The 24,122-nt window shown below is 43.9% G+C and overlaps 1 protein-coding gene across 4 annotated transcripts in view; it reads left to right on the top strand.

Moving 5' to 3' along the window:
- The window catches only part of LOC137880870 (pleckstrin homology domain-containing family A member 5-like), a 68,345-nt gene that overhangs the window by 6,793 nt on the left and 37,430 nt on the right, over window positions 1-24,122 (top strand). Inside the window, exon 1 of one of the 4 annotated variants that reach the window (XM_068722416.1) lies at window positions 22,183-22,451. The exons of the other annotated variants lie outside the window; for them this stretch is intronic. The gene's annotated coding sequence lies outside the window, so the exon portion shown is untranslated. Of the gene's footprint in view, window positions 1-22,182; window positions 22,452-24,122 lie in introns of those variants that run through there. 4 annotated transcript variants of the gene reach the window in all.

Genomic DNA, 24,122 nt, shown 5'->3' with positions numbered 1-24,122 from the left:
CAAAATACCCTAAATACACTACACTTCCAGAACACTACATGAATAGTGTTCTACTAGCATTCAAATAGTTGAATGTAACGTTATCAGAGATCTGCGACTAGAAAAGCATAAATGATGTCCTGATCGCATATTTTACTGAACATTGGTGGATAACGATGTCAGTCAACTTTTATTTCACACTATGATGGTTAAGCTAAACTGTGTAATTAATCCGCGGGGGGGGGGGGGGTTCCCGTACGGATCACGGATGAACAACGATCCGTTACACCACCGCATTCGTCCATACCAGCATTCTGTTCTCGCCTCTTCTCTTTCTAAGTTTCATCTCTGCAGTTCCCGACACTTCAGAGACTGACACTTCAGGGCGTCGGTGAAATGAGGCATCTTATCAGACATCTGAAGAATGGATTAGACTTCAAGCATAGGGGATTTGTTTTCATTTTCATGAGTGACATCAGCTAAAGTGAGTGAAAATCCCCGATGCTGAGGGACAATCTGAGGAATGAGCTCCCATTGATTCTTGTTTCTGTCTTTGTGGGTTTTGCGGTGGCTCGATCTCTAGTTCTACCTGGAGTGCGATCTTTGAGTTTAGGTCTCGATCTTTCGTGGCGAACCCGGTGGGAGTCCGTCCATGTCTGTCACATAACCCTCCATACCTGTCAGACACACAGTGATGGCTGACTTTAAAGGGCTCTCCCTTCTCTCCAGGGACTAATCCAAGCTTCTACTTGTGCACAAGGCCTTCTATCAGACCTCATTATGTAACCCTGAAAATCCAGTCACAGTAGTGATGTGTGAGAGAGGTGACCAAGTGTGCATTGTATATTCTCTCTGAAACTCTGCCAGGTCCAACAATGGCTCCATCTATAGAATATGTTGTGCATTTGATGTCTCACAGAAAATGTATTTACAATTCTATAAACGATAAATAATTAAATTTTGTGGAATGGTTCAGCTTTAGCATGAGCGTCACCTAGCAACATGGACATTTTGGGACAAGCAGAAACGGACTATACTGTTTAATAAAGCAGCGGTAGACCATTTTTACAGGCTACAATGTAGTAACCTTAAGGCAGGAACAATGTTTAAGCTCCATATCACTCGTTAGCTCCCACTGCAGAAACTAACCTCAAACCTAATTAACCTTATCCTGAGCAGGACGGCTGGGGCAACGCTCACAAATGTTCTTCTTCTTCTTTTTTTTTGTGCATTTGCTTTCAATTTAATCAGCAGCGAAACAGCCCACTTTCACACACAGAAGTGTCGGGCTCTGCTTTTCTTCAGCGGCAAATTTCCCCAGCTGGTAGCAGCTTGGAAGTATTTCGAGAGATTTATGATGGAGGCAACAAGAAGAGCCAGTTTACTTCATTTGTTTTAGCCGGATCTACGGCCTACATCCCGGCACACATTAGGTGGGAGGCGTGTCGCACACCGGACTGCTCACCACTCTGCCGACACGAAGACAGACGGCCTCGTTCACGCCTACTCCTGTTGGAGGAAATTTGAGCGACCGGTAGAAAATCCACACAAACAAGACAACATGCAAACTTCCACAAACAAGCTTCAAAAGAATTTTAAAGTGACCATGAGGCTTTATCTCATTGAGAGTGATGAACTCTCTAATGTAAGAAGTCCGATGACTAATGTGTCCTCAATATTCAATAAAATAATCCCGATGATCACCATCATCACAAAGACCATATGCGATGGTATGTTTGAAAAGAAGTGTCGGATCCCAATACACATGGAGGACATTAACAAAATGCTCACCAGGGACACTGCTTCATCCAAACTGCAAAGCTCTGAGAGTGTTTACTCACCCCCTTGGCAGGGGGAGGCTCTGATGGCTGTGGCTGCTGACTCACTAACTCTGTCAGTGCTCGGCACTCATGCAGCTCACTTGTGTGTGTGTGTGTGTGTGTGTGTGTGTGTGTGTGTGATGTGATTTAGGAGGGAAACCAGTGGACCTGGATCTGCTGTACATCATCCCGTCTCCTGCTCCGTAGCTCTCTGTTTTGTATGCCCGGGTGCTGACTGTGGAGACAGACAGCTCTCACGCGTCTCACTCTCTGTGGGGTCGCCAGCCATCTGGCTAGCACTGGAACAAAAGTGTGTGTTATGTGTTTTGGTGTATGGATGCTGAGCGTGTGAACACATGTGTGAGAGGATCCTCTGATGTCAGCGACTGCCCCGGGTGCCGATTAAGACTAAGAGTGAAAATCCACATTACACTAAGTTATCCTCGGCTGTTGTTCATTGTACTCTTGGTTATCTATCTGACGGTTTTGTGATGCATTTGTTTGTTTATAAAGTGTGTGTGCTAATGTTCGCTCGTTCCTCTTTTTCATCCTATGGGAAGAACTAACTAACTAAAGGCAAGGCTGCTTTTAATAGGATCAAGAGACTGGTTGTCTGCGGGGATCCCAGTCTTATTTTTGTCATTTCTTTCTGAGAAAAGGTGCACTTGGTCAGAAGCTGTTGTATGTTATAAGATTGATTGAATGTAGGCGTACCTTTTGGGTGTCGTAGGGGAGCATGCAGCCTTCTGTAGTTCTTTGGTCCTAAAGCCTCTTACTTGTGTGGTATCTTTGATTTAATGCTGATAGAGCTGTTGAATTTGAGTAATCCCTGCAGTAATCTGCAGTGAGCCGCCCTTTGCTTGTGTCGTGCCGGGTTGAACCTGGGGACAGCTGCCTTCATGGGGGGGGGGGGGGGGGGGGGGGGGGGGGGGTCATGCTGTTGGTCTGCTACTATTCCTCACATCATCAGGTCTACATCTGAGAACTTGATGTACCAGCCGTGTTCCAATTTGAGAAAGTTGAGAAAGTTCTTTGCAGCATATATGATCGGAAGCCACCGGGAGACTTCAGTATCCTGGCTGGTCTCTGCCGGATGTAATAAATACCAGCCTGACTGTCTGGTTGAGGAACTCTTAACATTGCTTCAAGTTAAAACTTGCAACCATTACAGTGCTCGTGGCGAGATACTGTAGAGACAAAACAAAGGCTGATCGGTGGTGCTGCAGGTGGACAGCGACTCATATTAGCGAATGGAATTCCTCTACTTTTTGGTTGCATGGTACGCTCTGTGATCTCGGCGATGGGTATCTCTGAAGCTCTTAAAATGGTACAGCTCCCACGGCAAACATACAACTACTCAGTACCCTATCTTTTCCATGCTCCTGTCTGTCTTGTGGACAGTGCACGGCCCAGTTGTTTTCCAGATGGTCTGTGATGATTAGGGAGCTTTTTTGGAAGCCGCCACTCTGCTCAAATGTTTTACAGCTGTGAGCTTTTGGAGCATCATGTTAAAATGTCCACAGAGGGCTTTTTGAACAGCGTAACCGTTTCCTGAAACAAATTGTTGCAAATGTCAGCCTCTGAATATTTGTCTCTATCCACATCCAAACAGGCGCTCATCACGCTCCTTTTTTTTTTCTCCCGAGAATCCGAGCCTCTGCTTTCACAGCGAGCACACCTTCATAAAAAGGCTTTTCCTAATATACCGCAGCGTATCTTCTTTTTCACCCGTCTTCCAGAAGATTGAATAAAGGGTGTAGTGCTATACTGACGTACTGGTTGCAGACAAGATTTCAATTTAGCAGCAGCAGTGGAGGGATTAATATCGTACCCTCCTGGTCCTGTGGCTTTGGCTTATTCCCTCCCTCCTCTCTCCCGACATCAGTCCCACGATTGTCTCTCCCCGGCACCTGTCTTTTCAGGCGAGACACAATGCATGCTATCAGCAGGACATTGTTTTTAAATCCTCTCACAATTCATTGTCCCTTGAGCTCAGTGTCAGCAAAAATACTTTTGAGCTCCCTAGGTGTGAGCCTTACCATACATTAGTGAGTGTTCATAATGTATAATTGCTGCCACACATGTCCTTTTGATAACCCTTACATTATCTATAATGCTCTAATCGCTCCTAGCAATGATTAGATGCACTGCTATGCTCCTTTTCTTTTTTTTTCATCTCTCGTCCATCTCCTGCGCTGGCACTTGCAGGAGCCATTCATCTAAAGAGCCCTTATGTAATATCCAAACTCTGCGAACGACGTCCAACAAACATCGATCCGAAGTGGAAACTGCCTTTTTGCAGCCACTCGTCGGGCCTCTGGTACGTCCGTGTGGTTTAGTGCGAGGCCCGTCGTGACTCGAGTGCTCTGTAAATTCTGCTGCTCGATGGGGCACTTGACAGATATAAATAGCAGCCGGGTTACAACGACCGCTTCAAATAGCACCGAGATCTCTGAGGTGTATTGGTACCATCAGACCGTTTTTATAGATATTCAAAAGTCATTTGACGGTACATCCTGACAATGTCCATGCATGTATTGTGCGTTACTTGCTGGGGGGGACAGGGACGGGATGCATAGACAGCGGCAGTGGTTGGATATCACGCTGCATTTATTGCAGTCCTCTCCCACGCTCTGTCCCCCGCCGAAACAAATATTTGAACGGAGTGTCACTGAATAACGTATACCTGCTGTGATTAATATCCTGCATTTGTGTTTCTCACAAGCTTAACGGCATCACTGGAGTTACCATCAGAAGAATGTGACACGCCGTGGTTTAGAGTCACGGAAAACATACCAAAATAGTCGTCCCTCGTTACAGATGAACACAAGCTGTTAGTCCAGCGAACACAGAACCCTGTAAAAAACAAACGGCTAAATGCGCAACCCTTCATCTAAATCGGTGCATATTTTCTGCTTCCTGGAGTTCTAGCCATCTGTTTGAGGTCAGGTGATTCACAGATAGCTGAGGAGAACGTCACTGCTGGGTACGTTACCCCAAACCTCTCGCCTCGGATGTTCGTCTGAATCCTGGGTAGCTCGGTTTTTCTTTATCTATAGCAGATTTGGCCTAAGATTTGCTTAGGCCAAAGTGGATTTGATAAAGCACTAGAATAATTCTTTATATTCATTTTGTACCTTCCTTTATTCCTAAACATTTTTTTTTTTTTTTACTTTCCTCTTTCACAATACATTTCCACCTTTTACAACCCTTTACCACCACCACCACCACCTGTTACTGCACTCTGCAGTCTGCAGACATGTGTTCCAGTTTACCCCTCGACACGGGGACCTTCTCGTCAAAAGCATCCCACTGCCTCGGTGGTTAAAAACTCTGTTGGTAATCCTTTAAAGAGTAGGTGCGGTGAAATCAATCTGTCCTTCTTTATACTGCATATCAGCTCTGTGCAGCAGCCTGCTTAGAGTGTGTGTGTGTGTGTGTGTGTGTGTGTGTGTGTGAGAGAGAGAGAGTATGAGAGTGCAGTGAGCTGACAGAGGCTTCATAGCGGTAGTAATGGTTGCACCACGTCGTGATCCATCAGTCTAATCAGCTGTCAGCCCTCTGCAATATGTCTCTGCAGAATGGAAGTCAAAGAGTCGGGTTTAAATACCGGCGCTGCTTGCTCAAGGACAAATGCAGCCTTCCCACCTCTGTGCTGCTATTCACAAACTAATATGTGGCGGCATTCCTCCTCCTCTCTCTGGATGAGGGGGGAGCCCTCATGCTGCTTTCCCCACTGTAAGACCTCTGCTGGAGGATCAGGTAAATACACCCTCAACTCTGACTGTGAGGTTGTGATCGCTGCCTCTGTGCTTCTTTAAGGCAGCAGGATTTTAGCAGAGAGCGTTTCAAGACATCCGAGCCATGTGACAGCTTCATTGCTGCCTGCCACCAGACTGACGGTGGGCCTTATTGAGTGTGTGGGCGGGTGTTATGGTGCGAAGGGGTGGGAAAAATAAGTGGTGTAAATGTCACAGTGGTAGAGAGAGGAGCCGTGGTGTGGATTGGACTGTACTGTTTGCACCAACATAAGAAACACTTTGTCACAAAATCATTGTGTTAGTACTTTTGATGGTCCCAGGTTGTTGAATGTGATAATTTGCTGCTTCTCTTGTTCTTACTAAATCGTTTTAGGCTTTTTACAGACAAAACAAGACATTATATGACATCACCTTGGGCTCTAGCAGATTCCGATTTTTCACTGTTTTCTATTGTTTTCTAGACTAAATGTTTACATTAATAATCAGATGAATTGATTGTGGACACAGTTGTCAGTTACAGCTTTAGTTGTGATGTACAGTATACAGTATACTGTGATATACATTTGTAGTCTCTGTGTCTCTAATGTCTGTATCATATTTTGTTCGGGATCCCTTCAGAAATGTTTAGTGTCGGATCCTTTTGATCAGTTATGGCAAAACGAGTGTTTTGCTTGTGCTTTGATAGGTTATCGTACGCCCACGAGTGATGCATTGCAAATGATCTACCAGCCAGCCAATCTTTTGAATGTCTTGAATCCGCAGCGTAATTGCTCAAAATATAATACAGGACAAGGAAAACTTCTACTCTTTGGTGAGAGTCTAGGAAGCTTCGTTCACAACTCTCAAGTCTTTTTGAGTATTTATAGTCCGCGTCAGACCTGATGTGGATGATTTAAAGTGTCATTTTGCGCTGCTTGATGAATGCAGGCCGTGCTTGATGCTACAGACTTCTGTTACTTATCGCTTCTGTTTGTTTAAAGAATCCGAAACCTTCCTCAAATCTTATCAGAAGTTTCAGTGTAACGATTTGGAAGGAGCCGTAAGTAGACTGTGAGATCTTCTCCGAGCTGTTACATTTGCCTCTCTGCCTGTTTGTTTTCATTGTTTATTTATGGAGGACGGAGGCTCATTAGTCATTCAGTGTGACAGTGTAATGTGTACGCAAGAAGTTTGCTCTTTGCCAAAAAACCAAAGCACAGCCGAAGCTGGCTCACTGCCAAACTTAAAATTGGCTTTAACCCTACCAACAGTCAAAATGGCAGTGTTCTCAAAAACATGTTTTTTCATATTTTTATTTTAGAAACCTTGCAAGCACAGTGCTTGACAGGACTTGTTGTAATTTTTGGCAGATTGGTTGTACATCTTTAAGTCCCCAGCAACATCTTTAAATAGTAGAGAATTCAGATTTTTTTTTTTTTACCATTAACTTTATTGGCAAACTGCTAGTCTTGATACAATGGTGGTGTGTGTGGCTGTTTAACCTGATAAGAGGAAGCTGTAAAGAAGGACTGAAGTTGGTCCCACACTGTAGCAGTACAGCTGTGTAGTGAGCACAGACAGTCGATATCAGGTGACTGGCAGTCGGAGGCTTGGTTGTGTTGAATCAATGGTACCAAAGATGAGCAACTTTGTCAGAAAAACATGTGGTTCTTAGATTGAAAGCCAAAAACCTGAAGCTAGAAGTAAACTGTGTCTCCAAAGTGACATTTTGATAAGATGTGTCAAAGCTGAAAATTCTGTTGCATGTTTTCGCTAGCAGTTGTCAGCGGTTTAAAACAAGTTTGCTTATGAAAAATAGGTCGGCATCGAGCAAGGAGTTCAGCAACTACTGATTCAACTTGATAATGCTTCCAATTTAAGTTCCTTCATGGAGCCATCGACATGATTTTAACTGTGGACAAGAGAGTCCACGTCTGGAGCCAGACTATAAGATCTGTTATAAACACACACACCTTGGTGTTCATGTTTCTTGTTGTCAAACTGCACTTATGTGCTGTCTTAGATTTCCGATGGTTACAGCATTGTAACTCAAGAACTCACGCCTCATGTTGTTCCTCTGGAAGCGGTCTTCAGGTAAAGCCCTGCATGCGTGTTGAGCCAGGAGGTAGTCGGTTATGTTCGAGCGAAGTGACCACAGCTCTCCTAGTAATGAGGCACTAACAGCCTCATGATGAGAGAGGTACAGCGTGTGTAAATTAGAGCAGCTGTTCATCCGTATACGCCCACATCTCATTGTACACTGACAGAGTAAACCTGAGCTCAATGCTGCGTGGTTTTGGGCATTATAGCAGTATTGCTAAGCCTTTGTTTTCTGGCTAATTGTGCATTATTTTTTTGGCATGAATGTGAAACGCCATGGCCGTACATTATGAACCTTAATCGCACACATATTGCTCGTCTCCGGATAAAACATCCACAGTCTAAAGGTGTACGAGGGCTCATTTCCCTCCTGAATACACTCTGTGTGACCTGAATTGACTTCACCAGTAACAAAACTTGAGTGCGTCTGCTGAGAAAGGAGCAGTACTAGCCAGGGGAAAACAGTCGAACAGACATGAGGCCTTATTGTATATCAACAAGAGAACTTTCTCTCCCAGAATGAGTCGATGTTAATGCTGCACAGGGTTCTTCTGGAGAGGACCAGCCAGGAGTTTGAAATCAGTGACACGCTACAAGCAGTATTAGTTCTTTCCCCTCTATTTCTTCCTGTGTGAGTCTGTAGTGTTCGTGTAATCTTTAACAGCCACCACCCATATCAATGGTGCAGTGTGGACAGAGACGTTGAATCATACAGCATTGCTCAAGGTGATCAGACATCATAGTAATGCAGCTAGTATCACAGTGCTGTGTTGACAGACGGATTGTTCATTTTAATGTGGATATATATGTACGTGTTGCTGTGGATCCCAGTTAACATTGTGCTTCATTAGTGTTTTGCACGAGCACAGAGGACGTTTTCAAAGGATATTTGCAAGCTTTTGTGTTACCTAGGCTTTGCGAAACTCTATTCTCTTTACTGCTCGAGATTTCTTCTTTTCTTCAAATGTGACCAAACAAGGTAGGACATTTCTTCGGACTGTAACTGAGTTAGGAAGGCTGTTTTTTTTTTTTTTTGGAAAGCATTCTGATTTGTTTTGTTCAGAGCTCAAGTGTTTCAAGCTGCCTTGTAGGTTCGGTACTTGCTTGTAAAATAGTTGTCTTGTGTCTAAGGGCGGTTCTACAAACGACTGAATTTCTCTGCCCCTTTAAGTGGATCTCAATTACCACCTCATTTTTAATGTTAAGTGTAGTTTATACAGAAGGGTGAATCCATCAGGGTGTGTTGGTTTATGTTCTGAAAGCAGAACTTTCCATCTCACTCTCTTACAGGACAGCCCGATGCTTTACCGTATATAAATCTACACAGGAGATGACTCTGATTGTCCATGAGTCATGGAAGTGTGCTAATCCTGTTTATGTGTGTTTTGTATACGGAAAAGGCCTATGTCATGGTCCCCATGTGGCAGGAGGTGCTGTGTGTGTGTGTGTGTGTGTGTGAGGCTGTCCCTGTGTCTACTGCAGTACTCTAATTAACTCATGGACAGGACAACTGAACTCAAAATGAGTAGTTCAAATTTATGCAAGACCTTTGACTTTGAGAGGAAGATGGCTATTGGCTTGACTTTCATCTGTTGTCTGAAATATGACCCATTCTCCTCCTAATAATAAATAATATCTGTGGCATACCTTGATTGTGCTTATTAGAGGTTTAATGTGGTACACCAAAGATGTGCCAGCTCTTCACCTCCCTTTGTGTCAAATGAGATCAAACTCCTAACTTTAACTTTAACTTTAATTACAACCTAGCTAGCGAGACTAGCCGAGGATACCTCGTGTTACTCTTACTTTTTTTGTAATAAATAATGGAAAAGTTAAAGGTGCAGTGTGCAGGATTTGGTGGCATCTAGCGGTAAGGTTACATATTGCGACCACCTGAAACTTCTCTCATATGCCGATGTGAAAACCCAAATGGCAAATATTAGTTTTGTCTGTTCTGGGCTACTGTAGAAACATGGTGGTGGGACACGGAGGGCTCTGTGAAAAGGACCTGCTCTGTATGTAGGTAATGAAAACACAATGATTCCTGTTTTCAGGTGATTGTACACTAAATAACTTGTTAATAGGATTTTCAATTTCTGCCAATAGATCCCCCTAAATGCTGCACACTGTTCCTTTAAGATTGGCATGGAAACCCCGGAGGCTGCGAGCCGTTCAGTCTTCACACACCGGCACCTTGGCATCGTGTCCTTTCTCTTTATTTGTGGTATCGATGTACAATACATCACGGCACAGCTGAGGCCCGGAGAACGACATCAGAGCTTCAGAGCTCTCTCTGTTGTTTATAGTTTGTTACATGACTGTTACCTCCCACTGATGTATTGAGGTTTTCCAGCTGTGTGGGATGCAGTTAGAATAAGATCAAACACCTTGCAATCCGAGACCGTTCTTCTTCTTCTCTCCGAGCAAGGTGGTGTGTCCCATTATTTTACAAAGCAAGCAGACGTCTGCCGATGAGCTTTATGCGATAACAAGAAGGATTGTGACTTGTTGCTCTGAGAAAGGGGGAGTTTTTCCTCACATGAATCGCGGGTCCAGGGATGGAGGGTGTCGTATGCTGCAGGTTCTGTTCAGAGGAGGCAGTGATGTGCTTGTTATGTCTGACTGTGTGGATCATTTGGGTAAAGAGAAAGAGAGAGCACAGTGGCAATTCCGACATCTTGATTTACTTAAAAGTAGCTTTTCGTGACAGGGTGAGGAGTTCAGTGACGCTGCTGTACATTAATGTTGAGCTGCTGATTCACTGTGTATTGAGCTATTTGAGGTGATTCAGACATGTGATGTTTCACGTTTCCTTTGGGGGGGGGGGGGGGGGTTACTAGGGAACAGAGGACTGAAAGGAGCTGAGGTGGAGACCTGTGACTCAGTGGAGAGGCCACATGGTGACATTTTAATGTATAATAAAATAGGGACAGCAAACAGCAAAATGTGCACCCTCAAATAAATACAAATTTAAATATGTATTATTTTGATGCATGATGAGTTGTACGTCTCTTGGTCTGTGTGTGAAAAGGGATTCTACGCAGCATTAAGACAGACTGCAGGTCTTCTCTGAGAGTAGAGAGGATGGACAAGTTGATGTTGGGGTCACTAAAGGAACCCACAATCCAAGACTTCACCTCTGGAGGGCCAATGGATCCGTGATCTGAATCAGCTCAAAGAACTCAATTTAAAAGGGATGAACTAGCAACCAGTGACTTGATGGATTCATGTTGTTGAGCGTTCTGTGAAGAACGGTTGCAATACTGGTCATTTGTAAACCAGGACTTGAGCGTGGACATGTGAACTGAAAACACTTAAGATTCAAATTCTGTAAAACATAAACAATTGTTCCGTTACTGTAATTAAGCTTAAACTCTTTTCTCTTACATTTTTGTTGTCGTTACTGCATAGTATCTTAATTACTCAAAATGTAAGGTGACTAAAAATGACCATATTGTCACTTTTGGTAACAAAAAGCTGATGTCCGCTTGCCGGCCTGGTCACCACTTTTGAAAGTTAGTTGTGAGCCGTGATGCTGCTTTATTTCCCTCCAGCACAGAGCCATTAGCTGAACCAGTTGCACATCTATGTGTGCAGCAGGGAGATGAAAGGCACTTTGATCTGAAATATTTTTTTCCAAAATGTAATGTAGGCTATTCTTTGATCAAGGTTTAGTTTCTGACATTGTCTGATTTGAGTTTTAAACATTTTGTCTGTTTTGAGATCTAGATATTCTCTGTGTCTCTGTGGGAGTTAAATATGCATGAAACATATGATTGTGTAAAATATGAAAACCTTTTCTCAGGTTCATGCCAGAAACCCCAAAGTACTGCATGTTGCCTGCAGTTTGTGCTTTTGTCTGAAGCAACAATAGCATCCCAAATACCAGTTTTACTTTTTGGATTCGGTTCACATTTGGCCTCAAATCTCAAGATAAAGCCGTGTGTTTCTGTGTATGATACTTTATATCATAACACATAAAGGATCGCTATCTGCACAAAGACTGTCCTGTGTTTCTGTAATTTGTATATTTGCTTAAAAAATCAGCCATGAAACATGTATTTATTCACTTCATGTCCGGATTAGTGCGGGCCCTCTGCTGGCTGAAAGTAAACGAGACGCTGGTGTTGAATGTTTGCAAGTGACGGAAAAGGTTCGTCTGCTTTGGATTTGCGTCCGTCTATCCGTCGGCCTTCTCTCCTAAACATAGACGAGTCTTAACACCGAGCAGCTGTGCTCACAGATCTTCCTCTCTGTGATTTCTTTGATGAATATGCATAGATGTGCCGAGATCATCCGAGGCCTCCTGTTATGTGGGGTTAATTGTTTACGCCTCCATGCGTTCCCTCTGCTCGTCTCCAGAAAGGAGCTTCTCTTTGCATCCTTTTCCAGCTGCAGGGGAAGCCGGCCGTGCTGCTGGAGACGTGAGAATTAAGCTTTGAGATTTAAGACCAGATGTCAGCCTGTGTGCCATTAGTGATTTTCAAGTGTAATGACTGATCTTAGCCAGCAGAGTGCCTCAATGTAGTGTTGTTGTAAATCCACTTTTTACATTCTTACGTGACACTGGAAGGAAGGGGGTGTGTGTTGCATGTCTTGCTTTGATTCAATGGAGAGTATAGTTAATTCCAAATGTGATGTTTCATTACAAATTGCATTAGTATTATTTAAGTGCTGGTAAACTGGAAACTGTTTTCATATCAGATATATATTTTTTTGCAATTGCACACCCTTAGTAAACTGAAACCATTCCTCCCAAAGTTGTATTGAAGTCTTTTTGTTGTTGCAGGAACTTATTCTTACTGGAGTCATGTGGGTATATTGTTATGTTTGTCATACTGTCTGCTGTCCTGTAGATATTTTGTGTAACTAGTGATTGTAGCCTCTAGAGGGCAGTGTTGTATTTTGGCCATGACATGGAGCATCTCTGCAGCCAGTGTAATTCTACTGAGCAGATTTGCTCAATTAAAAGAACTAGATTACTTGTGTGTGTGGCGAATGGATTCATGAATGTGTTTGTCTGTGAGAGGAGGGCTTTACAGTACTAAGAGCACATTCTGTGTTTCCGTTGTTCTCCTCGCCCCCACTTTGTTTGCTCGTTGCACCATCCCTCCAGGTAAGTGGCCTTTAAGTGCATGTTTCACTTAGAAAATAAAAAGCCTCGCCTCTGCCAAGAGTAGGAGGACGACTGGGTGCGTTTCACCTTGGCGTGTTTACAGTAGAATGCGGCCTACGACAGGAAACATTTCTCCCCACTGTCTTACTGCTGCTCACGCAGCTGCATGCTAACTACATTTTTTTTATTGAAATTGCTCTTGGAATGTGTCCCATGCTACTGCAGAGACAGTTTCTGTTTAATCTGTTTTGCTGTGTAGTTTCAGCTCCTGTATAAGGAAACGTGGGCATCATTTGTTCTTAAGCTTTTATTAGTTTTTGCAGTTCAGTCAGCTATAGGTTGAACCATTCACCCAATCCACCCTCTGTCACTCTTTCCAGTCTTTCCAAGTACCCCCCCCATAATCTATGTTATTTTTCTTCAGGAAGTTGATGCCTTGCTTTGTGACCCCTTATAACTCTACACCTGACACATGCAGCTGTTGGTCAGAGGGTTCTACTCAGGAGGCGGCTGCAGCTCAGAAATTGACAACAGATTTTCGCTGAGCTTGTTTGTATGAAACAACATCGTCCCGACACAGTTATCGTGAATGATCCTGACTGCTGGGTTGTGGGCGAGCCGAGCTGTAAAGTAACAGGATTTAACCCCCGACTGAAGTAGCTTGTTGTTCTTTTTCTCAGAGGGTTTGAGTAATGCAGCTGCACCTACAAAAACAGCTGGAGGTTCTGGAGATGAGACACTCCCTGTAAAAGTAACGCATGTGGCCTCTCCCTGTGAGGATTCTGTTTGATAGAGCGAATATATAACAACGCAGCCTGTCTCAGAATTAGACGTTGTTGATCTGAAAGAGGAATATGAGGGTAGATGACAAGAGGAAAGATGCTTGGAAGCGTCACACTCCCATTGAGTCACTGACTCAGCTGACTGGCCAGCACCGAAAGCTGTCCTCAATTTGTCAGCCGTGCTCACGCCCGGCCCTTGTTCTGGAGTGGCATTGATTGCCCCCATTCCAGATGTGGATTAACAGGGCGTTGTATTAGAGTGTCAAATCAGGATTTGGTGAAGCTCAGTGGAGGGACAGAGTTTGGGATGCACTTAGGCCCCGTGCTCTTATTTTATTTATTAGCGGTACTCACAAGTTGATCTGCGCCGTGCACTAAAAATAGCCAATAGGTAAAAAAGTGGCCACTCAAGTGCTTATGAGCTGCAAATACAGTCGTGAGTCAGTTATTCTCCCTGCACTATTCTGAAGCCTGTTGACATACATGGAAAGTCAAATATCTCAAAAGCCATGATGAAACTAAATGCGTGTGACGATCATGTCGTGTGTCAGCGTGTTTTCAGTTCACCGCTGCTTCTCTGTGGTCATCTGTTAGCTTGGATTAGCCTCGCTGACGACACAGCAGCCAGGCTGGAGTTTTGAAGCTGTGGCCAATCCATTTCTTCCAGGATCAGGCACTCAGCGTGACGTCTCATTTGTTTGTTGTTGTGTCTGCACAAAAGTTTTAAGTCTTCTGTAAAGTTTTAGCGATCTCTGATCTTTTGCGGTACCATCTTACTCGGTTTACCTGTATGGACTGGTTTAGGTCACTTCATGTAGTTTCACTTCTACTTCACACGACTGTAGAAACTGTAGACAAGAACGGGAATATGTGCTGAAACAATATTTGTTTAGTCATCTGCCAAAAAAAAAAAAAAAAAAAAAATGCCTGAGAAAATTATGATTGTAATCAAAAAAATGTACATTTAATTGTAAGGCAGCACTCGTGTCACAGTAAATACCACCCTGCATGATTACAGGCACTGAGTCTTTTAAGTGTAAACAAACAACTCTCCTTCCTTAGACTCAGATAACTTTCTGAAGTCGAACACTCACATTTACATGAACTTCCTGTGGCTCTCGCTTTCTTTCTCTGTCTGTCTCGTGAAGTATCTCGTTCTGTCACTCTCGTGCCTGACCCACTTCTGTTGGTCATCTTTCTCTGTAATCAGTCGGGCCGATGTCTGGGTGAGGCAGTGCTCACGCTAGCAGCTATCTTTGCCTTGGGGACCAGAGGAACTAGAGCTCAACAGATCCTTTATCGCTTTCCATTACGGTGTCAGTTTATAGCTCTCTCTGTCAATGCATGTCAATTACATTATTTTTCCTTCAGCAGCAATTGTGGTTGTGGCTTTTTTCTCCAACTGCAGTACGTCCATATCTTTTCCTGTTAAAGTTCTGGATGATAGACGGATCAATAACACACATCACCAAGGGTGGTATTATTTGTTTGAGGCTGCGGTTGACAGGATTGGATTTTTCTCCTATATTGAGGGCACACACACACACACACACACACACACACACACACACACACACACACACACACACACACTCCTCTCTGTCACACACTCTTTGTCAGAGTGACACGCAAACACACACACACACACACACACACACAGTCACTGCAAAGAAACTTTCCATGACAGTATTGGTTTTATCAGAAGTAGGACAAAGCAGGAGCCCGGCCCTCTGGCAGGACCTACTGAGCATGCTCAGTACTGCTGAAGGCTACGTAGTGGGTCAAAACCTTGTTCTACTACCAACCACCACATTTCTCTGTCTCTCTCTGTGGATCTGTCACAGCACACACTCAAAGATCTATTACAAGAGGGAGTTATTGTCGTTTTCATTATTGGTTTTCTGCGGATTATTTTGCAGTTTAATCGATTAATCTTTCGGTCTATAAAATGTGAGAAAATGCCCATCATCATTTCACAATGGACTGAGAAAACAATCAAATCTTTGGCACTTTGGCTTGAAGAAGTACTTACACATTGAATTGGTTTTCTAGAAAGCTTTGTCTTAGTGAATAAAACGACTAAAGATGATGATGAAAAGAGGTGATGATGGTGAGAGAGCGAGAGAGATATAATGAGATTAAATAGTATCAGGTCAGATGACCTCTCCCATCACAACATGTGGCTAAAATACAAGAATAAAACACAGATAGCCGGAGGAGGAGCACAGGAGGAGCTCGACCAGGAAGCTGTCACAGTCTCCGTGACCTAATTTAATGTAAATACTAGCCGCATACATTATGTACTATACTAATCTTTATAGGATATTGTTTTTTTTCTGTTGGTATTCAAGCAACCAGCGTACCGTTATTTACCAGCATTCATTCGTCCCCCTGTAGCAGACATAAACTTGTACTAAAACAACAGTTACAGCTACAACAACATATACATCCGTCCCTCAGGCCTCTACAGTGGCTGTAGTACCTTTCACTCACTCTGACGCTCACCACTAACAATACTCTCATCGTATCCCAGCATGTATAGTTGCCCCTGTTGAATTCTGTGGCTGTGACTTAACTAATTCAAAAGAAATTATTTCATTTCCATTTCAGTTCTTTGTTCCCATTAATTTGCATTTAGGCAATTTGCTTGGTCTTCAAAATAAGTAGGTGTCATAAAGCTTTTCAAACGTGACAGCGTAAACATTCTCAACGGGCCCCTTTTGTATTTGCTGTTGCAATGTTTGTTAATGCCGTAGCTGACAGGAAGTCAGTGAAAAGGTCTGTGTAGTGGGGTGATGGTTTTGTTGTCCCTGAACAGTTGATCTGAATATGGGACAAGACCGTTTTCACTCAATTCTGTAGCAATGAAGGAGATAGTTGTGGGAGAAAAGGGGCCTTTGGAGCCAGTTCATAGTTTTCCTGGCTGTGATGAATGGAAATCTAATCTGATATGGAGTCATTACATGCAGACACACATTGCCTCAGGACGTTCACAGCTTAAAGTTAGTCTCAGCTCCATCGCTGTACTGTTTATAGTCGCCTTTTCCTGCGACAGAGGCAGATTCTGCATCTGAAGGCTCTTCCCCACAATCAATGTGGAAGTAAAACGTAACCTCAGGAGGAAAAGAGCCGATAGAAGGTGTGATGACACACTGCGCTGCGCTTCCTCCACTGCTGTATAATCAGTTTAGTATTTGGTTATGGAGGCTCCCCGTGTATGTGGAATGCGGTTGGTGTTATTGTCTCTATCGAATCAGCACCATGGCCAACATTATCCGCTCCCAACGGGCTCACTACACCCAAAGAGTTGACACATTCATTCGCCTCACAATGAACTGCGTGCATCTTTTCGTCCTCTGCTGGAGTGTGAGGGAGGTCTGACTTAAAACACTTTCTATCTGGAGGAAGTGTGAGCGGACTTGAGAAGGTTTATTATTATTATTATTGTTATTATAGACTGCATATGGTTGTGCCACAGTTATCTCTTCAGCTAACCATGTCCTTGATATTATGATCTTATTGACTTTAAAGTAAGCCCCCATAATGTTCTCGTACACCCAATTCATATGAAGGACGTGCATATCCACTGAACTGGTCTAAGGAATGTCAACCCACGTGTGACCCAGTTCCTGCTTCCACAGGTTAATCCCTTCATCACTGCTCATAGACTCAAACCCACAGAGTTACATGTACACCACCAAACCACGTCTCAGTTTCACTTCTCTCTCTCTCTCTCTCTCTCTCTCTCTCTCTCTCTCTCTCTCTCTCTCTCTACCCGTCCAGTCTCCTGGATAAAGAATACCCTCATTCAACTCATTCAAATGAATGGCTGACTCAGATTTACATCGTAAATGATGATATCTGCAGGACAATGTGTGGAAGAGGTTTTGTGGACACTATCTTATTGCTGGTTTAGAGGCAATAATAAGGAGCAGAGGACTAATTCCCAGTGTAGTTGCGGTGATCAACAACAACACCTCCTCTTGCATTCATATGCAGTGACGTTTTCCTTTCGTTCTCTGCTAGCTGCTCACTATTTATATGACTTGATCAGATTCCAACAACCTCTCTGAGTTTTTCACAGCACCCAGTACATCGGAGGCTACTTAGACAACTGGAGTTGAGAGCCTCCGCAGCCTTTTTGCTGATACTGAATTTAATAGGAAAAGAAAGTCAAGCCTCTCAGCAAGCAAAGCAGTCATGAGCTGGCTGCGCTGTGCTGGAGGGGGCTGGGCGAGAGGGCTCATGCTAGAGCGCATCGCTATTGGTGTTTTGACTTGCAAACTTTTGGAATTTGTGACTGTCGGTGCTGCCAAGGCTGACAGAGCAGCCCGAGCGCTGGAGCGAGTCTCTCCGGCCCCTCTGTCCTCTGACAACCTCCTGAGATGTCGCCCACTCGGGTCATTGTGCTCGAAAAACCCCCCCACTGTGGGTTCACCGATTTGCTGGCACTAATTTTCCTCCCACATTTTCGCCTCATCACTGCTGTGACTCCGACAACTCGGTGTAATCCCAGGACGGCCCGCTGCTCTTGCCTCCGACTAGAATATCTCGAGGCACATCCTAGAAACAGCCCATCGATTCTCAGTGTGTCACTAACACAGAGGGTTGTTGGCCCGCCCCATGTGATTATGGTCAGTGGGGTGTTGTAATTCACCAGAGGATTCAGCTCTCCTAAATTTTCTGGCAGCTGGGGTAGGGGGATGAGTTTGACTTCCTCATTGATTGGTCCATTTTGTTAGCCTCTGTAAAATTAGCCACGTTCCTTTTGATCTTTTCCTAATTAGTCTTTTCTTCAGTTTGCTCGTGTAAACACCGATTCCTTTCATTATAAATATCCCTCCAAGTGTCGTGAATAAAAGTGTGAAGAGCACTTGCTTATCTCCCTGTACTATCTTTAAACTGTGTGCACTGTGAAGGACATTTAATGAATGAGAGCGGTCATCCAGGCTGACCTTTTTTTTTATTCAACACATTGATACAAAGTGGCTGCAGTCATTTGAGGTGTTTTGAGAGAAACGCTTTCAGTGCGATATCAGATGCAAACGCTTTCGTTTCTGCAGTCGATGCAGACAATAAAACTTTGTCTTGTGCTGAGAGTTTCTCAATTCCCAACAACCTTGTCTCACCGCAGAGATGGAAACACCTCCAGATGTTCTTCAGAAACCATGTTAGAGAACATCCGTCATAGCTGCTGTCCTCCCTTGAGCAATGCCATCGCCTTGTCACTAATTAGTTAGAAGTCCTTCCGGAAGTTATCCGGTGTTTTTATTCCAGAATTCACTTCACAAATCAAATGACTATATCTGCATGCATGCGATCCCATGACTTAATCAGCAGATGTTAATATCTATCGTCTATTTGACCCTCTACAAAGTCTTTCTTCCAATTCCCTGATGTCACTGGAGGGACTAGATCTCGGTCTTTTGTCTGTGGATATAGTGACCGCTCAGGCACCAAGGAGTCTGTTGTTGTTTTTCAGCTCCATTTGACACACACAGCTAATTACTGGAGCAGAAGAACACCCCCCTCCCTCTCCCCACACACACTCACACACCAACGCACCAAGAGGGTGGCCATTGCAGCCCCTCTTCTCACTGGCTCCCTGAAGACACGTCGGAGTCAGAAGTATTTACGCGTGCGGTGTTCTTTCGCTATTGCAGTTGGATATAGGAGGCCTCTGCAGAGTGCCCGGCGAAACGCTCTGATTTCCGGCCCCGCCTTCTTCTCCATCAACCTCTGCAGCTGTTCATGAAAACCAGCAGGTAAATAACCTGCAACCTCGGCGACAAAGGAGAGAGCGTGGGAGTGTAGGCGGAAGCAGAAAGAGCAGGAGACGGGAGCGAGTGGGCAGGTGGGAGAGGATCCTCCGAGAGTGGATGAACATGCGAACACTTCCCGTCTCTCTGTGACTCTGTGTGGGCAGCTAATGAGTCTGAAAGCTTCTCCTCGGCATCTGTCAGCTGAGAACTGGATGAAGCCTCTCTAGTGCAAACCGGAGCCGAAAAGAAATGCTCTGTTGCTCATTGATAATTGGTACAAAGTACAGTATAGGAGAAGGTTGTTTTTTTTTAACTGTACTTTAACTTGTCAGCTTCATCTATCATATGGGTTCACACAGACATATTATGCAATTCAAGGTATTACTGCTTTAAGAAACAACAGTGCATTAATCAGCACAGCATGCTGTATGTACCTCAGCTAGTCACACTTTGATTGAGCAGGAGTTCATTTTCTACCTTTTTTTTTAGTACAAGAAGGAACACAAAGTAACTTGAAATCAAAACAAACTGTGGCCTGAAAGTAGTACTGTAGTACTGTGTATTTGCAGGGCTATTGTACTGGATTGCATTATGTTGTACAGGTGTTGCTACTGTCGGTAGCCTCCGTACCTGCCTTCACACACACACACACACACACACACACACACACACACACACACACACACACACACACACACACACACACACACACAGTGCCTTGTTACTTTACGAGGCCATAGGAAGGCCAGACGGGAGTGGTGGAGCCAAACCACTCTGCTGTGATAACATCACACACATCTGAGCCCGCCCACCATGTTATCCTTACTCCGTCATAAAGCCTAATGGTGTGTAGCCACAAACGGGAGTGTAGTTGAGTTTTGAGTTGAGACGGTCATACACCCCCCCTTTAAACAGACTCTTGGAGCAGTAGTCAGGTCTGCCTGATGAGCTGGTGTTAGGCCTATTTTTTCCCCACTAATAAGCCGGAGCTTGACACGTTACCTAATTTATAAAAAAGGAAATTACAACACATAGCCTGCACTTGTAGTCGGAACCAATTCCCATCTGCTGGGTCGATGGTGAGCGATTTCACAAATGCTTTGGGTCTCCCCCGCAAGACGCTCTTTAGCCACGAGGCACCAAAATGCACAACACCGTGAGCAATTTAAATGACATCTGTGATGTTCAACCCACCCTGAAAAGTTTAATTCAGGGAGGCTTGGTGGCTGTGATGGTGACATTTACTTTTTAATGATCTCTAGGAAATGCCTTCAGACTGACTTACAATGAGTGAGCAGTGAGAACAGAATACTTTGATTAAAGTCAGTGTTGTGAGGATCAAACCCGTTGCGCTTTAGTCCGTAAGTCTTGTTTTTTTAAAACAATAGGAAGGGCTCGACAGTGGAACACATTTTCTTTACAACAGTAGACTGTTTTGTTATTTTGATGTTGACAGCAGACATTGATTCAGTAAGCCTTGAATATAAAGAAACATGCTCTCCGGTAGAATCACAGCACATACACAGATGGCTAAACAGCTTGCTTTGACTTTCCCCTCTGACACCTTTTTGCGGGTGTTTGAGCACAAGCTCCTTATTCACTACAGAATGAATATCCTCTCACGTATCCTCCAGATACTCATTCCTCTCTCTCTCTCTCTCTCTCTCTCTCTCTCTCTCTCTCTCTCTCTCTCTCTCTCTCTCTCTCTCTCTCTCTCATGGTGTTCATTCTGGGCCCCAGGTGGTGGCCATATCTCTGGGCTCCAAGCTCCAGCATTAGGCCCTCCCTGGAGGACCACGGATAGATGAAGGACTGAATGTTTTAGTGTACCCCTCCTTCCCCCGCTTTATAATGGAAGCACAATGAATTATTTATGTGGCCGAGCTGGTCAAGGTAGATCACGTATTACTTATGGTGTTAATATCCGTAATGCCTCTTTACTGTTTACACCCCATAAAAAGTAGTATTTGTGTTCAGTTTTGCCTCTTGAGAGCTACGTTGCACTGTGAAGAAACATTGAAGTCTCACTGAATTGAGGGCAAATGGAGAGAAAAGCAGCCACTAAGAGCCTCTTGACGGTTTCCGGGTGTCTTCCTGCCCCATTGACCACACTGCAGGTTGAAGAGCAGAGGAGCTGTTTGCCTTCTAGGTTGGGGCCGAGGTCATTGTCCGGGCCTTTCATGTCTTCAATAGCTGCAGGCTCCCTGCTGAACCTACTTGATATTCAGTTCTTTCTCTCACTTCGTCCCATTGAAACTAACAGGCTTCAACCATGATAGCATAAACCTCCAGTAATGTCAATGAATACGACTGAAACCAGGCCGTTTTACAGTATTACAATCCCTTGAATTGTGGCACAACTTTTTATCAGGAGGATTCAAAAAATACTTTAACAGTGATCCTTTTCATTTTGCAACATGCCCTTTTGTCAGGACTTGCCAAAGAATGAGCTGAGGGAGGTGCATCTTACGCACATTCACATGTCGGCCCAAGGCAGTAAACGCCAGGAATAACATCGAGGAAAGTGAGGAAATGAAGCTCAAATTCATGTATGCGCTGTATTATTTGACCCGCCTGGATACAGTCCCAAATAAACAATGGAACAACATTTAAATCCGGGATATGGTGTCACTTCAGTTCTTCACATTTTAAAAATTACTTTTCCATGCATCTCCCCTCCACGTGTGGTGGAGTTTGGAAATTGCCTGTAAACAAGAAAAAAAATCCTGCGCAGCTACTGTAGAGGAAAGTACGGTAATCTTTTTTATTATTATTCATGTCTCCAGGACATCAGCTCAGGGTCTGTGCGCGTGCATGCGTCTGCGATTGCGCTGGGAGGGAATGATAACAGCGCCGCGGGCCACCTTGCTTGTCTTTACATCCGGACCGTGACATCACCGCCTCTCGGGTTTCACTGTGTCTCTAATAAGGGCGCACGCGGCGCGGCAGTCAGCGCGAGGGCTCCCGCACTGTGAGCACAGCAGCAGCAGCAGCGGAGGACTGAGCGGACTTCACAACACACGCTTCTTCTTCAAAGTAACAAGAAACTCCTCTCGTCGGTACATCTGCCGTTCACATTTGGATACAACCATTACTTTTTTCTGCTCTCTGCTCGTTTGACTTCACCGCGGCATTTATGGAAGCTTTTCATTGTAAGTAAAAAAACCTGCAGTCGACGTGTGCGACATACATTACACTATCATGCGGGATTTGCTGTTAACGCGATAACGATGGAGGTGTTCGGGTTGTTAAACTGTGCTGACGGTGCTGCTTGATGCTGTTAAAATGCTGTTCGGATGGATGGAGCTCCGGTGCTGCAGTTAACCAGCTCCTGCCAGGCTCCCAGTCAGCGTTTTGCTCTTCACATGGCTTAATGTGCAAACACCACCACCACCACCACCACCACCACCATGCACTGATGCATGTCTGATCACCTCTGTGTTGTCTAGTTAGAGCATTCACCTAGCAGCATATAAATGCTATGTTATCTTTGTGAATCTAATTAGTTTCAGGTATTTTTTTATAATATTTGTTCTTTTCTGTTTCAAATGAAATTGTGGATATTTGGTGTAATAAGCACCTATTTTCTACTCTAATTTGGCCATACAATGTCTAAAGGAAATTGTAAATCAAATGTTACATTTCTATCTTTCATAGTTTTAAAAGCTCACATTCTGCTGGTCAGTTAAAGCTGAGCCTCCAGGTGTCTTTCTAGTGACACAACAGTGGAGGGAAGACACTTCTGACTTTTTATTCTCAGTTTCTCTTTTGTTTGAGTTTGTCCTGAATTTCAGTGAAGTTAGTTTTTGATGCGATTCCATTCTGAATCAGAAAAGAGAACCGGTCCTTTCAATTCTAACACACTGTATTGAAACATTTCCATTTTTCCGAGTTGTTGCCCATCCTGTTACTATAAGCAGTCCTGACTGTTTATTTCCATCTCCATTTGTTTGCCATTACTTTGCATCAGATGTGTGGTTCTGTGTGTTCTGTAACAGCTTTGATCTGTTAATCACAGTCAGTTAAGCCATAATTATAGCGTTGCCCTCTGACTCTCCCACAGTGACCTCGACTATGTCCTCTCTTTAATAACTCATGTAGACCAGATCACATCCACACCGTCCGCTCAGCAACATGTGTTTATCGTATTTGCTTTTTTTTTTTTTGATCTTTCTGGTTTCGGACAGAATTCCTGGAAACAGGAGACAGTGAGCAGTTGAACCCCGTTCCCCGTGATCCAGTAGGATGTGTTGTTGAACTCTCATGTATAGATGTCGACCATGCACAAACATCATGTGTAAAGCAAGCCTCTATTTTGCATCTACTAGTCTGCATGTAAAAATATGGAAAATCTGAAAACCGTGTAATTCATACAAATTTGGCTGCGGCTTGTGATCGAGACCTTGTCTGATTAAATGACCACAATAAGTGGATGTTTGCACACAGCAACGTAGTTTGTAATGTCCAACCAAAACGCCATCTACTAAAAGTCTTACACTTAGTATAGTGTGGTGTAGAGTCTGTCACTGTACACAGCCAACAGATTGGGATGACACTTGTCAAAGCCACAGGGAGAGACTTCCCCCATGAGCTCATCCAGTGTCCTCACTGTCCAATGTTTCCTGCAGTAGATACTTCATTAAGTCATCGACAATTCAGCAATGTTTCCTCCACAAATAGATTATTTGTGGTGCTCAGCCTGGGGACCGGACGCTCCTTCAACAAACACTTCAGCTGACTCCAAAACATGATTGCAATCACACAAAAACATCTTTTTTAAGAAAGTGATTTTACCATTCTATATGAAATCACATTAAGATAAG

Source organism: Cebidichthys violaceus, unplaced genomic scaffold, assembly GCF_023349555.1.
Source record: "Cebidichthys violaceus isolate CVI_PGR_0920_01 unplaced genomic scaffold, fCebVio1.0.p SCAF_3, whole genome shotgun sequence".
Lineage (NCBI taxonomy): Eukaryota > Metazoa > Chordata > Actinopteri > Perciformes > Stichaeidae > Cebidichthys > Cebidichthys violaceus.
Note: the sequence above shows the minus strand (reverse complement) of the source record. Positions and strands in the feature narration are given on the sequence as shown.